Genomic DNA, 14,831 nt, shown 5'->3' with positions numbered 1-14,831 from the left:
TGTAATCATCGCCTTATGTCCGAGAAATGGGTTTCAGTTTTGTGCACATTTCTAAAATTTCCCCAAGACCACATCATTGCCTTTCGTTTAATAATTACCTTCCCAAGGAGATTTCTCCCTTTTTCTTTCAACATTGATACCCATACATATTAATAGTGTGTACCTGGGGTTCATTAGCTTATTTACACCTTTGCCAGCCTTAGTATTCATCCTATCCTGCATCCACGGACCATCCTCTTCAGACACTTATGTTTACCTTGCACATATAAAACCGTTAGTTTCTTTATATGAATGTATTCATACGTGCTTTCATTCCATTTCTACCTTTAGATCTTGATCGAGTCGTGGATTGTACGGGTTCTTTATCACAAGAGCACACAGGTTTGAGTTCAAGTATTTATCTTCTCGTACTTGATTCGCTCAAACCAGGGCTCTGATACCAACTTGTAAGACCCTAATACGTGTTTGACTAAAAGTCGCAGCGGAAGTTCAAGCCATAAACTTTCTTTCATTATAAACACCTTAACTTATTTAAAAATTAACTTTAACATAACCCTTTCACATAAATCCATCAATCGACTTATTTACTAAGTAAAAACATAGCTTATGTTTACTACATTATATACATCAACGTTCCCGTACAATCTCACTAGTGACTCGATCCTCGATCTCTATTCCGTGATGATCCTCATGACTCGTACTACCTGCGCTCACCACATAAAATTCATAACATTAGTACGCATTATAAACATACAAGATTTATTCACGTTTACTTTCTGTTCCGTTAACTCTTTACATCCCAGCTTCCCATCTGATCGTACAATCCGTGGTGAGACTTTCTCATTGTACCTGCGTTACACTTCGTTCACAAGGCACACTATTATTATCGTCAATACTCAATTTCATTGAATACATGCGTATATACTTTCATACATACTTACATATATGCATCCGTTCCCACATAACTACTTACAAACCTACGTACCTACATTCTTACGTACGTTCCTACATACGTGCATACCTACATACATACATGCATACATGTCTACATACATACCTATTACATGCCTTCTCACAACCCTACATACGTGCACACATTCGTACATACTCACTTGGATATATATATACACATACACATACTACCTACATACACACCTACATACATACATACATACATTCATTCATACATACCACTTATATTCACACATACATACATACCTACCTTCATTCATACATACCACTTATATTCACACATACATACATACATACCTTCATACGTATCTACTTAAGGAAATTCTTAACTGAGAATCCCACGTTTAGGTACCATATTACTACATATTCTTTAGGATCCCACATTTAGGTACCATATTACTACATATTCTTTAGGATCCCACATTTAGGTACCTTATTGCTACATATTCTTTAGGATCTGTAACACCCCAAAAACCCGAATTTTTATATTCGTTAAATGTTATAATATGGCACATCAAGAAATAAATAACTAGGTTATTTAACCTAGTTAAAAGTATGGTAGAAGCAATTAAAGGATGAGTGTTGTGCCAATTATGAATAAGAGAGAACATGAGGGACTAAGATTGCCAAACTTGAATCTGAGTTTAATTAAAACAAAAAAAAAATCTCAGACACACTAGGTGTGTGCGTGAGATCGATCAGGAGGAGGAGAAAATGGGTGTAAACCCTAGTTCACAAGCAAGCTTCAAATTGACAAGGAGATTAGGCTCAAATCCGATGCATGAACTCGTTTTCTTGACAATCTATCCCTAGCAAGCATGTGGTAAGTTGTAATTTGTGATTTAATAATCTTGCTATGAAGTGGGTTATGATCAATCCACGAAATTGTATGAGATTGAGCATGAATATGTGTTAGAATCATCATATGGAACATGTGTTGTGTATGATTTTGGATTAATTTCATGTTTAGAAGTAAAACGCATTTGGGATGATGAAGGGAGTGAATCACCATGTCCAATAATTGTGTAAATTGTGATTTAGTATGTTGTATGTGATGAATTATTTTAGATAAGTTGATTAGGACATGAATTAAATGGATGTTTAGTTGAATTTGATGAATGAAGAATACAACATGGAGGATCATGCATGAATGGGTTGTACATTGTACTAAGATAGTGGTACGCACACCAAGTGTTTGATGAAATGCCTAGGTGAGCTTAATAGAGGAAATTGTATGTAAGTAAAAGATGAATATATGTGGGATGTGAAAATGATGTATTTGATAGTAAACTAACATGAGAAGTGTGTTTGGATATTGTTCGTGTGGATATTATGTTGAAATGATGTTGGGTTAGCTTAGTATGGGTTAAAGCGTTAGTTGTGAAAATATGAGAATGCTAGCGTGGGTGGAATGGATTATGTATGTATATGTGTATATGTATACAAGTAAGTGATCATGTAGTTGTAGATGTCATACAATATGAGGTTATGTCGTAAGTTATATGTTAAACCGTTGACTTCTGGAAGTCAATTATGCGTCTACACATAAGAAGCATGACTTGAATTGTTGTCGTACAGGTAGGTTCATAGGAAGTCGTATGGTACGTGTTATGTTAATACGCATTATTTGAGATGACATGATGAATTACGTTAGTTTGAAAGGATATGAAATTGATTATATGTCTCATGCTTGTTAGTTGTGACTAAAGGAAGTCAAATGTGAAATATGCGGTTGATATGATCATTAACATGTACAATGATGTATGCTAATGAAAATGTAATTTGGTGACATGAAAGTATAGGAGTCATGTCAAGACGGACTCAAGCATGAAAGGCTAACGGGTCAAGAGGAGGCAAGGAATCGGATACGAACCCGGATGCACAAGGTAAGTGATTTCCGTAATCACTTCGTAGTACAAGTAAGTAATAAAGTGTTGTAATGAATTAAATATGATGTTTGAGGTCAAATATGTGTTAAAGTCTTTCGTCGTAAATGATGGGTTTAAGGTTGACCAAAATGCCCATGATGGGTATTTTGGGGTAAACGAACTTAAAAGTGGTTTAGAAGCAAGTTATTCGATTAGAGTAATGTTTTGGACAAGTATGGAAGTGGGGATGATGGTTTGGTCAGTCATAGACCAATTAATGCGCGAATACCCTTAACGGGTCAAATAGTTAGAAAATAGTTAAGTCGAATGTATGTAAGTTAAGGATTTCCGTAATCCGGAGGTAAGATTTTAAGTTCATATGATAGAATGTGAATTTACGAGCATGTAGGAAGAAACGGGAGGTCAAACGGGTAAACGGTTCAAAAGTTACGTGCGTTTTAGTGCGTACGGACGACGAAACGAACCTGCAGAAAACTGCAAAAACTAGAGGGCGTCGCCGACGGGTAGGGGGCCCAAAGGTGGGATCCTAAAGAATATGTAGTAATATGGTACCCAAAGGTGGGATCCTAAAGAATATGTAGTAATATGGTACCCAAAGGTGGGATCCTAAAGAATATGTAGTAATATGGTACCCAAAGGTGGGATCCTAAAGAATATGTAGTAATATGGTACCCAAAGGTGGGATCCTAAAGAATATGTAGTAATATGGTACCCAAAGGTGGGATCCTAAAGAATATGTAGTAATATGGTACCCAAAGGTGGGATCCTAAAGAATATGTAGTAATATGGTACCCAAAGGTGGGATCCTAAAGAATATGTAGTAATATGGTACCCAAAGGTGGGATCCTAAAGAATATGTAGTAATATGGTACCCAAAGGTGGGATCCTAAAGAATATGTAGTAATATGGTACCCAAAGGTGGGATCCTAAAGAATATGTAGTAATATGGTACCCAAAGGTGGGATCCTAAAGAATATGTAGTAATATGGTACCCAAAGGTGGGATCCTAAAGAATATGTAGTAATATGGTACCTAAATGTGGGATTCTAAGTTAAGAATTTCCTTAAGTAGATACGTATGAAGGTATGTATGTATGTATGTATGTGTGAATATAAGTGGTATGTATGAATGAATGTATGTATGTATGTATGTATGTATGTATGTATGTAGGTATGCACGTATGTAGGAACGTACGTATGAATGTAGGTACGCAGGTTTGTAAGTAGTTATGTGTGAACGGATGCACATATGTAAGTATGTATGAAAGTATATACGCATGTATTCAATGAAATTGAGTATTGACGATAATAATAGTGTGCCTTGTGAACGAAGTGTAACGCAGGTACAATGAGAAAGTCTCACCACGGAATGTACGATCAGATGGAAAGCTGGGATGTAAAGAATTAACGGAACAAGAAGTAAACGTGAATAAATCTTGTATGTTTATAATGCGTACTAATGTTATGAATTTAATGTGGTGAGCGCAGGTAGTACGAGTCATGAGGATCATCAAGGAACAGAGATCGAGGATCGAGTCACTAGTGAGATTGTACGGGAACGTTGATGTATATAATGTAGTAAACATAAGCTATGTTTTTACTTAGTAAATAAGTCGATTGATGGATTTATGTGAAAGAGTTATGTTAAAGTTAATTTTTAAATAAGTTAAGGTGTTTATAATGAAAGAAAGTTTATGGCTTGAACTTCCGCTGCGACTTTTAGTCAAATACGTATTAGGGTCTTACAAGTTGGTATCAGAGCCCTGGTTTGAGGGAATCAAGTACGAGAAGGTAGGTACTTGAACTCAAACCTATGTGCTCTTGTGATAAGGAACCTGTACAATCCATGACTCGATCAAGATCTAAAGGGAGAAATGGTATGAAAACGTATATGTATGTATTCATATGAAGAAGCTAACGGTTTGCTATGTGCAAGGTAAGCTTAAAAGTTTGGAGAGGATGATCCGTGAATGCAGTCTAAGGTGGATGCTAAGGCAGTCAAGGATGCGAATGGACAGACGGACCCCAGGTACACAATGTTGACATGTATGGGTACCGTTGTTAAAAGAAAAAGGAAGAAGTCTCCTTGGGAGGGTAAGTACTAAACGGAAGACAACGATATTGTCTTGGTAAAATTGTAAAAATGTAGCACGAACTGAGACCCACTAATGCGGACATAAGGCGATGATTACCTAAAGGCACAGAATTAGTATGTGAATTGCGCACCTGGCCAGTACGCAAGAAGCATATGACGTTCGTGAGACCGTGGTAATTATCGCAGGTATATCTGTAGAATTGGGTAGCAGGTGGGCGTGCGGGTGAAGTGGGTAGTAAGGCTCTCGGGAAATTGAGAGTACTATGTAGGAATGAAATGCAGAAAATGATATGTTTGAATCTGTGAGACGGATTCAGCACATGTAATGAATGAAAGATGTGAATGGGTAATGTAAATGAAATGTTTGAATCCGCGAAAAGGATTCAAAGCACGAAAGGAAGAAAATGTATGAATAGTATGTGTGGAACCGCTAGACGGATTCAAAACATGAAAGCAATGAAAGGCATGAATGTGACGTTTGAGTTCGCGGGACGGATTTAAAATATAAAAAGGGATGAAATTAATCCACATCACAATGTGTCGACAGTTTGACCATGGTTGTGTCAAACGAGTCATACGGGTAAATGTAAAGTAATAAACAAAAGAATGATCGTAATGGGCATGCAAACCTAAATTTTAAAGCGAAAGAAAGAAGTTCGAACAAGTTATGTGTTAAATATGTTAGTAATGGACTCTTAGGAGTCATAATGAATGACGGGCTACGACCCGGACAATGATTTAAATACGAACAGGTAAGTTTTGTTAAGAATACCGAAATGATGTAATGAATGTCTATGCAAGTAAGCATGAATGGAAAGAAGTACGAAGAGTACCTCAATACATCTATGGTAAGTAAGAAATGACAGCCTGACCTGGAAAGGGTCAAACTGCAAAGGTTGATGAAATGAGGAACCAGAATAAAAGAATTGCATGTAAGGAATGAAATGCGGAATGTGTTAAAGTTTGTACGTAGGACGTTGAAAAAGGAAATATAGGTGAGTAATCACCTAGTATAATGAATGCTTGAATGAAATGTGCTAACCGCAAAAATTGTAGATTATAATGTTAGGAACTCTTGATGTGATGAAACCAAACGAATTGGTGGAAGGATGTGCACGGGCGAAAGCACATTACGCGGATGAATGAAATCTAGCCTGGTATGACTAGTACTCGTGAAGAATGCGGATCGATCTGGGTTGCAGATCGTCGATGGATGATATGAGATGAGGTCAGTAAAAAGTTTAACTTATGTTAGATAAGTTTGAATTGGTTAATTGGGTACGACCTACGAAATGAATGATGGAATGGGTATGGTATAATATGGGAAGTTTGATTTTTTTTATTTTATTTTAGCTGACTATAGAAGAGTAGAATGAGCTAACTATGGAGTTAAGCATGTAGGTGTAACTATGAAGTAGTAGTTTTGTTGAGATAACAAAACAAGGACTGAATGCTATATGATGTATATGAATAGAATGTAAATCTTAAAAGATGAGATAGAGACATTAAGTCTTTTATAATCGGGTCAATGAAATGAGGATGGTAGGTGAAAGTATGGTATGAAAAGTATAGACTTGTTAGAAAGAAGTCGGTAATGTGAATAATATATGAGTAAAGAATGGATAGTTTACCTATTATTATGATGTACCTATCAAATTAAGCATAGAAGAGGTATGTGTAAATGATGAATTTAGATCGCATAGTCAACAAGATGATATGAAATTTGAAATAAACAGGAAGGAATGTTATTATTAGGATGTTAGAATTGTTTCAAGCAAACAAAATATATGGCACATGATATACGAATATTATAATGATGAATGAACCTTTAGTTAAGAAGTATGTTAGAAGCTAGCATTTTTAGTGAAAGCGACACTAATAAGAGCTCTGGGGCGGGTTCTTGAAGATATAAGATTGTCAATGAGATGGGCTGGTGGTCGTGTCGATGAACTGAAAGACAAGGTGATTAGTATCAAAAGAAAGTGAGGAAGGTAGCTAGTGTTCGATGGAAAATGAGAAAGGTTTCGGGGACGAAACCTCATTTAAGGGGGGTAGACTTGTAACACCCCAAAAACCCGAATTTTTATATTCGTTAAATGTTATAATATGGCACATCAAGAAATAAATAACTAGGTTATTTAACCTAGTTAAAAGTATGGTAGAAGCAATTAAAGGATGAGTGTTGTGCCAATTATGAATAAGAGAGAACATGAGGGACTAAGATTGCCAAACTTGAATCTGAGTTTAATTAAAACAAAAAAAAAATCTCAGACACACTAGGTGTGTGCGTGAGATCGATCAGGAGGAGGAGAAAATGGGTGTAAACCCTAGTTCACAAGCAAGCTTCAAATTGACAAGGAGATTAGGCTCAAATCCGATGCATGAACTCGTTTTCTTGACAATCTATCCCTAGCAAGCATGTGGTAAGTTGTAATTTGTGATTTAATAATCTTGCTATGAAGTGGGTTATGATCAATCCACGAAATTGTATGAGATTGAGCATGAATATGTGTTAGAATCATCATATGGAACATGTGTTGTGTATGATTTTGGATTAATTTCATGTTTAGAAGTAAAACGCATTTGGGATGATGAAGGGAGTGAATCACCATGTCCAATAATTGTGTAAATTGTGATTTAGTATGTTGTATGTGATGAATTATTTTAGATAAGTTGATTAGGACATGAATTAAATGGATGTTTAGTTGAATTTGATGAATGAAGAATACAACATGGAGGATCATGCATGAATGGGTTGTACATTGTACTAAGATAGTGGTACGCACACCAAGTGTTTGATGAAATGCCTAGGTGAGCTTAATAGAGGAAATTGTATGTAAGTAAAAGATGAATATATGTGGGATGTGAAAATGATGTATTTGATAGTAAACTAACATGAGAAGTGTGTTTGGATATTGTTCGTGTGGATATTATGTTGAAATGATGTTGGGTTAGCTTAGTATGGGTTAAAGCGTTAGTTGTGAAAATATGAGAATGCTAGCGTGGGTGGAATGGATTATGTATGTATATGTGTATATGTATACAAGTAAGTGATCATGTAGTTGTAGATGTCATACAATATGAGGTTATGTCGTAAGTTATATGTTAAACCGTTGACTTCTGGAAGTCAATTATGCGTCTACACATAAGAAGCATGACTTGAGTTGTTGTCGTACAGGTAGGTTCATAGGAAGTCGTATGGTACGTGTTATGTTAATACGCATTATTTGAGATGACATGATGAATTACGTTAGTTTGAAAGGATATGAAATTGATTATATGTCTCATGCTTGTTAGTTGTGACTAAAGGAAGTCAAATGTGAAATATGCGGTTGATATGATCATTAACATGTACAATGATGTATGCTAATGAAAATGTAATTTGGTGACATGAAAGTATAGGAGTCATGTCAAGACGGACTCAAGCATGAAAGGCTAACGGGTCAAGAGGAGGCAAGGAATCGGATACGAACCCGGATGCACAAGGTAAGTGATTTCCGTAATCACTTCGTAGTACAAGTAAGTAATCAAGTGTTGTAATGAATTAAATATGATGTTTGAGGTCAAATATGTGTTAAAGTCTTTCGTCGTAAATGATGGGTTTAAGGTTGACCAAAATGCCCATGATGGGTATTTTGGGGTAAACGAACTTAAAAGTGGTTTAGAAGCAAGTTATTCTATTAGAGTAATGTTTTGGACAAGTATGGAAGTGGGGATGATGGTTTGGTCAGTCATAGACCAATTAATGCGCGAATACCCTTAACGGGTCAAATAGTTAGAAAATAGTTAAGTCGAATGTATGTAAGTTAAGGATTTCCGTAATCCGGAGGTAAGATTTTAAGTTCATATGATAGAATGTGAATTTACGAGCATGTAGGAAGAAACGGGAGGTCAAACGGGTAAACGGTTCAAAAGTTACGTGCGTTTTAGTGCGTACGGACGACGAAACGAACCTGCAGAAAACTGCAAAAACTAGAGGGCGTCGCCGACGGGTAGGGGGCCCAAAGGTGGGATCCTAAAGAATATGTAGTAATATGGTACCCAAAGGTGGGATCCTAAAGAATATGTAGTAATATGGTACCCAAAGGTGGGATCCTAAAGAATATGTAGTAATATGGTACCCAAAGGTGGGATCCTAAAGAATATGTAGTAATATGGTACCCAAAGGTGGGATCCTAAAGAATATGTAGTAATATGGTACCCAAAGGTGGGATCCTAAAGAATATGTAGTAATATGGTACCCAAAGGTGGGATCCTAAAGAATATGTAGTAATATGGTACCCAAAGGTGGGATCCTAAAGAATATGTAGTAATATGGTACCCAAAGGTGGGATCCTAAAGAATATGTAGTAATATGGTACCCAAAGGTGGGATCCTAAAGAATATGTAGTAATATGGTACCCAAAGGTGGGATCCTAAAGAATATGTAGTAATATGGTACCCAAAGGTGGGATCCTAAAGAATATGTAGTAATATGGTACCCAAAGGTGGGATCCTAAAGAATATGTAGTAATATGGTACCCAAAGGTGGGATCCTAAAGAATATGTAGTAATATGGTACCTAAATGTGGGATTCTAAGTTAAGAATTTCCTTAAGTAGATACGTATGAAGGTATGTATGTATGTATGTATGTGTGAATATAAGTGGTATGTATGAATGTATGTATGTATGTATGTATGTATGTATGTATGTATGTATGTATGTAGGTATGCACGTATGTAGGAACGTACGTATGAATGTAGGTACGTAGGTTTGTAAGTAGTTATGTGTGAACGGATGCACATATGTAAGTATGTATGAAAGTATATACGCATGTATTCAATGAAATTGAGTATTGACGATAATAATAGTGTGCCTTGTGAACGAAGTGTAACGCAGGTACAATGAGAAAGTCTCACCACGGAATGTACGATCAGATGGAAAGCTGGGATGTAAAGAATTAACGGAACAAGAAGTAAACGTGAATAAATCTTGTATGTTTATAATGCGTACTAATGTTATGAATTTAATGTGGTGAGCGCAGGTAGTACGAGTCATGAGGATCATCAAGGAACAGAGATCGAGGATCGAGTCACTAGTGAGATTGTACGGGAACGTTGATGTATATAATGTAGTAAACATAAGCTATGTTTTTACTTAGTAAATAAGTCGATTGATGGATTTATGTGAAAGAGTTATGTTAAAGTTAATTTTTAAATAAGTTAAGGTGTTTATAACGAAAGAAAGTTTATGGCTTGAACTTCCGCTGCGACTTTTAGTCAAATACGTATTAGGGTCTTACAGGATCCCACATTTAGGTACCATATTACTATATATTCCTTAGGATCCCACATTTAGGTACCTTATTGCTACATATTCTTTAGGATCCCACATTTAGGTACCTTATTGCTACATATTCTTTAGGATCCCGCATTTAGGTACCATATTACTATATATTCCTTAGGATCCCACATTTAGGTACCTTATTGCTACATATTCTTTAGGATCCCATATTTAGGTACCTTATTGCTACATATTCTTTAGGATCCCGCATTTAGGTACCATATTACTATATATTCCTTAGGATCCCACATTTAGGTACCTTATTGCTACATATTCTTTAGGATCCCACATTTAGGTACCATATTACTATATATTCCTTAGGATCCCACATTTAGGTACCTTATTGCTACATATTCTTTAGGATCCCACATTTAGGTACCTTATTGCTACATATTCTTTAGGATCCCGCATTTAGGTACCATATTACTATATATTCCTTAGGATCCCACATTTAGGTACCTTATTGCTACATATTCTTTAGGATCCCACATTTAGGTACCATATTACTATATATTCCTTAGGATCCCACATTTAGGTACCTTATTGCTACATATTCTTTAGGATCCCACATTTAGGTACCATATTACTATATATTCCTTAGGATCCCACATTTAGGTACCTTATTGCTACATATTCTTTAGGATCCCACATTTAGTTTATTATTATTTATTGTGTCTTTTATCTTTGGGGTGTTACACGTCATGGGTATTCGTGCATAAAAAGGTCTACGACATACAAAACCCTATACTTCTCACTTTCATACTTGACCAAAACATTACACCAATCGATTAGCTTGTTTCTAAACTACTTTTAATATCGTTAGCCCAATTTACCCTTCAAGGGCGTTTTTGTCAACTTTGTTCCATCCTTTACTATAAAGGGCTTCCTTAAACATTTGACTACTCCCATGACTTAACTACAACTCTAATCGCACATACCTGGCTCGGATCAAAGCTAAGACCCGTTTTGATACTTCGTGCACTAATTGACTAAGTAATAGCAACATAATCCCTTTCGCTAATCATCCTGTGAATGCATAATACTTGACAAACAATTCATTAGTCAATATTGCCAAATGGTAATGTCTTCACCGATTTCATACAACCAAAACCATATCAAATTTCATTCATCATCATGCTCAATTAACTAACACTACATTACTTAAACAAAATAAGAAGTGATTACGGAAATCACTTACCTCGTGCATCCATGTTCGTAACCGCTTCCTTGCCTCATTTCGACCCGTTAGCCTTTCATGCTTGGTACATGCTAGTGTGGTTCCTATCCTTTCATGTCGTCATGCCATAATAATGTTAGTACTCATGCTTATTCATATTAATACACATTTTCCAGCTCTTATCTACATTGACTTTCACTAACACGCATACGACATAAATTGTCAACCACATTGTTCAGTTAGTCAACCTAACGTAATTCATAACATCATCCTTTACTAGCATGGTCATATATTATATATTTAGTACACATTCACTTCTTGATTGAAATTAAGTGATTAATAAAAACACATGGGGAGCATCGCCCGTTCAAGCACAACGTACAAGCTTCTAATGCATAATCTTGATCATCACATACATTCAACCCGAATTCTCTTTATGAATTTCCTTTAAGGCACATTATTCAAGTTAGTCTACTACCGACCTCGTCATTCCCCAATTCATTCATAAATGTCAAGCCCTTTGATAAAATTCTCATATCCTAATATCACTTGGGCATTTCATCAAACACTTGGTGTGCATGCCATCACTTAAGCCTATAGTACAAGTATTTTATGCATACTCTTCCTAGTTCATAACATAGATCATCAATTTCAACTAGAATCATATAACTTTTATGCCATTATCTAACAATAATTCATCATACCCACATAATACATCATTCTTTCAACAAGAATTAAACATAAATGGTGATTCAAGTCATCATCCTCACCATAACAAACGGGTTTCGCATCTAAACTTCAAATTAACACAAATCTTACATAACCCATGTTCTATATGATGTTTCTAACCCTTATACATAATCAATTTCATATTATCTCACGGATTAGAGCATAACCCACTTCACCCATGATCACCAATCTTAAATTTAAAACATACCTTATGATCTCCTCATGTTGGTGATCATTAATCCATGCTCGGTTATAGATTTAAGCATCATTTAGCCCTTCAATTTGGATGATCTTTCATGTTTAGGGTTTGGAGTTCTTGAGAGCTCCTGAAGCTTCACGAACACACACGTATGTGTGTTTGTGTGTGTGTGTTGATCTTTTAATTAGTGAACAACTTTCATTTGTTTCCACTTTAGCCCCTCGGGTTTTCCTTTAAAACATAAATGACACTACCTTTCATTACTTAATACTTTTGACCATACCCTTAACTATGTTAAATAGCCTAGTTATTTATTTCATGACGTGTCATAAAGGAACATCCGACAAATATTAACATTCAGATTTTGGGGCGTTACAATTCGCCATCCACTTGGCATAAACAATCAGAACTCCCCCTTACAACAAACTATTTTCCCATTATGATTTCAAAACACTTAAGTTTGTTTTAATCAAAATGGTTTTTCCGGAAAATTAGTTTTGTTAATTTTCTCAAACCACTTGCAGGTTAGGGGATCATTTCATCACTTTGTTTCTCTTTTAACCACATAAAAAAATTAACATTTTTAAATTCAATCAATGCCACTTGAAGGAATGATAAATCAAGTACAACTTAATGTCCTTGATTAATCACTTGTAGATTGAAATATCACAAATGTGAATTTCTCAAGAAAGATGTCGATTCCTGCTCCACTCTTACCAACCTGGGAGCTCTGGCAAGTCAGGTTTTTTAAGTAGAAAATGCTGTCACCCAAGCCTGACTAGCCTTGGGTGATTTTGATCCATCTTTATCCCACCATCTTTTCGATTTATAAAACTCTTTTGCACCCTTTACCTTTCCGTCAACCATCTTCCCAAAGATATGTTTTACATTTCCATTGAAAACCTTTTCAGCATCAAATTCTTCCTTACCAGCAAAGAATTGATCTGAAATCTCAACCTTTCCAACTTTTAGCTTTAAATTTTCTTTTGACAATTTCGGAAAGTTTTCATCATTCATTTCTGGAACGGAATTCTCAACATTTTTCTTAACAAATGACTCCTCTGACTTTGACGAGTCAGATTCATTGTCAGAACTACTTTCTGATTTAACAACCCATATTTGTTTGTTCAAATCAACTTTTCTTTTGTAGAATCTTTTCGAACTTTCACCAATTTCGAAAGTCAAATCTTTGAACATTTTGACCTTTTCAGTTGATTGTTTTATTTTATTAACCCATTTTCCCTCATCTTTGGGTTAGAAGAAACTCCCTGTTTTGTATTGTTGGGCCTTGGACAATTCCAAGCGATGTGACCAACTTCTTGACATTTGAAACAGGTTCTTCGTTCAACCCTTTTCTCAGATTCTTTCACCATTTTCTTTTTCCTCTCAGCAAGAAACTCTTTGTTTGTCTGTTTCCAAAATGGTTTCTTCTCTTCTTCTTCTGAGCTTGTTCCTGTAACAAATTTAGTTTTTGGTTTATACATTTTCTTATTTTTTATGATTTTCTAGGGGAATGAAACCTAATCCCTGCTTTTTGAAATTACCGTTATGGTTCGGTTTCTTTCGATAACCTGAACCAGAACTGTAACTTTTTTTCTTGTTCAATCTCTGTTGAACTCTTGAAGTGTACTTTTTACATTTTTCATGAAGATTTAAATCTTTTATTTCAGAAATATTAATTTCTGTTAATTTGAGAACCTGTTTGATCATTTCAGATTTAACACTTCTTATTGGAAATTCCTCAACATAATATAATTTGTCTGAATCATTCAAAGTATATGCCACTTTGATTGATTCGTCATTGAAATTAGATTTTGATAACAGGAATTCTTTATTGTAAACCCGTTTGACTGGTGAACTCGGACTCTTGTCTGACGAACTCGAACTTTCAGATTTAGACTCCGATTTTGACTCTTCATCCACATCCAACACCTGATCAACCACTTTCTTTAATAATTCAGACTCATGATCAGTGTCAGACGCTGTGAATGTGACATCAATATTATCTGGTAACTCATCAGTGGTTTCAGACTTTAACTTGATGTTGACTGCCTTTTTTAGCCGTTCCTCATTAGGCTTTCTGGGAGAATAACTATTCCAAATCGGAGGCGGACACTTATTATACTTGACATTTGGTTTCTTACCAGCATCTGTATCTTCTGTCTTTTTATCTTGAAAAGCTTCAAGACCTGCAACAGTAGGATAAACTCTATCAATCAAGTAATCACAAGTTGTATAACTCAACAGTAATCGTTTGATTCTTTCACTTTCAATCTTTTCAAGTTCTAAATCCTGCTTCAGTTTAGCACATTCTTCAATATACTCATTGATGATTTTCTGCTTCATCATTAATGTTGAACTCATCATTGCCATAGCAGCATCAACTTCTAAGTTTGTCTTGTTCAAACCATCAACTGTTCTGTTCAGTACATCATACGATTCCTTCAC

At 35.6% G+C, this 14,831-nt stretch overlaps 2 long non-coding RNA genes across 2 annotated transcripts; both read left to right on the top strand.

Annotated features, from left to right (window-relative positions):
- The first annotated feature begins 1,445 nt into the window (after positions 1-1,445).
- Positions 1,446-4,391, top strand: LOC118484855. The gene is made up of 3 exons (XR_004874754.1): positions 1,446-1,795; positions 2,775-2,858; positions 4,349-4,391. It is a non-coding gene; the product is annotated as an uncharacterized LOC118484855 (long non-coding RNA).
- A 2,634-nt stretch (positions 4,392-7,025) lies between these two features.
- Positions 7,026-10,022, top strand: LOC118484854. Its single transcript, XR_004874753.1, has 3 exons — positions 7,026-7,378; positions 8,358-8,441; positions 9,980-10,022. It is a non-coding gene; the product is annotated as an uncharacterized LOC118484854 (long non-coding RNA).
- The last annotated feature ends 4,809 nt before the right edge of the window (positions 10,023-14,831 follow it).

This window comes from Helianthus annuus, chromosome 12 (assembly GCF_002127325.2).
Source record: "Helianthus annuus cultivar XRQ/B chromosome 12, HanXRQr2.0-SUNRISE, whole genome shotgun sequence".
Taxonomy (NCBI): domain Eukaryota; kingdom Viridiplantae; phylum Streptophyta; class Magnoliopsida; order Asterales; family Asteraceae; genus Helianthus; species Helianthus annuus.
Note: the sequence above shows the minus strand (reverse complement) of the source record. Positions and strands in the feature narration are given on the sequence as shown.